This window comes from Arachis ipaensis, chromosome B1 (assembly GCF_059453495.1).
Source record: "Arachis ipaensis isolate K30076 ecotype BB chromosome B1, ASM5945349v1, whole genome shotgun sequence".
Taxonomy (NCBI): Eukaryota; Viridiplantae; Streptophyta; class Magnoliopsida; order Fabales; family Fabaceae; genus Arachis; species Arachis ipaensis.
In genome coordinates, this window is record NC_142436.1 from 25,768,080 (window position 1) to 25,769,379 (window position 1,300).

Below are 1,300 nucleotides of genomic sequence, written 5' to 3' on the forward strand. Positions count from 1 at the left end.
CTCTTTGCATATGCCTTCAAGCAGGTTCTCAATCCTTGAGAGTCTGTCATCAGATGATGGTAGGTTGGGATTGGAGGTAGAAGGATGAGGAGTGTTATTTTGGTTTTGATATGGATGTGGAGAGGTGTTGTTATGGTGGTGTTGATATGTTCTCTGTGTGAATTGTTGGTGATCTGCATTGTTGTTGGGGTTGTGATGTCTCTGATCTTGGCTTTGATCTTGTTGATTCCTCCACCCAAAGTTTGGGTGGTTCCTCCATCCAGGGTTGTAGGTTTTGGAGTATGGATCATGGTTTTGCCTAGGTGAATTCCCTATGTAGTTGGCTTGCTCCTGCTCACTCTCTGCCTCTGCATTCACTCCTTCTTGGGTTGTTGATGAGGTGGTGATTGCTGCTACTTGGTTCCTCTCCATCTTCTTGGTGAGGTCAGCTAATTGCTTGGTAATGAGCTTGTTTTGGGCCAGCAGAGCATCTACATTGTTTAGCTCCATCACTCCTCTAGTGTTCCCTCTTTCGGAGGCATAGAAGTAGTCATTCTTTGCTACAGTTTCAATGACATCTATGGCCTCCTCAATGGTCTTCTTCTTGTTCAGAGATCCCCCGGATGAGTGGTCTACTGCTTTCTTTGATTCATAAGAAAGGCCTTCATAGAAAATGTGTAGCTACACCCATTCATTGAACATATCTGGTGGACACCTCCTTGTTAGGTCCTTAAACCTCTCCCATGCTTCATATAGAGTCTCACCATCCTGCTGCCTGAAAGTTTGAACCTTAGCTCTCAGCCTGTTGATTCTTTGAGGATGATAGAATCTGGCTAAAAATTTGTTCACCACATCTTCCCAGGTTGTCAAACTCTCCTTAGGGAAGGATTCCAGCCATTTAGATGCCTTATCCTTGAGTGAGAAAGGGAACAAAAGTAGTCTATAGGTGTCAGGATGAACACCATTAGACTTCACAGTATCGCATATCCTCAGGAAGGTGGTTAGATGTTGATTGGGGTCTTCTTGGACGCCTCCTCCGAATGAACAGTTGTTCTGAACAAGGGTGATGAGCTGTGGTTTTAGTTCAAAGTTGTTGGCATGTATGGTTGGCTTTTGAATGCTACTCCCACAGTTTCCTGTGTTTGGGTTGATGTAGGAGCCTAGAACTCTTCTCTCTTGCCCAGCATGATTTGCTAGACCTTCTCTGCCATGGTTGTGAGCCTCTTCTTCATGATGGTTCTCCATATTCTCCTCTATGTCTAGTTCAAAGTACTCTTCCTCTTCCTCAGCACCCACTACTCTTTTTCCTCTTGCTTCCCTC

At 44.8% G+C, this 1,300-nt stretch overlaps 1 non-coding gene across 1 annotated transcript; it reads left to right on the forward strand.

Annotated features, from left to right (window-relative positions):
• The first annotated feature begins 676 nt into the window (after positions 1 to 676).
• Positions 677 to 783, forward strand: LOC148576009 (small nucleolar RNA R71). Its single transcript, XR_015903627.1, has one exon. It is a non-coding gene; the product is annotated as a small nucleolar RNA R71 (small nucleolar RNA).
• Positions 784 to 1,300: the final 517 nt, after the last annotated feature.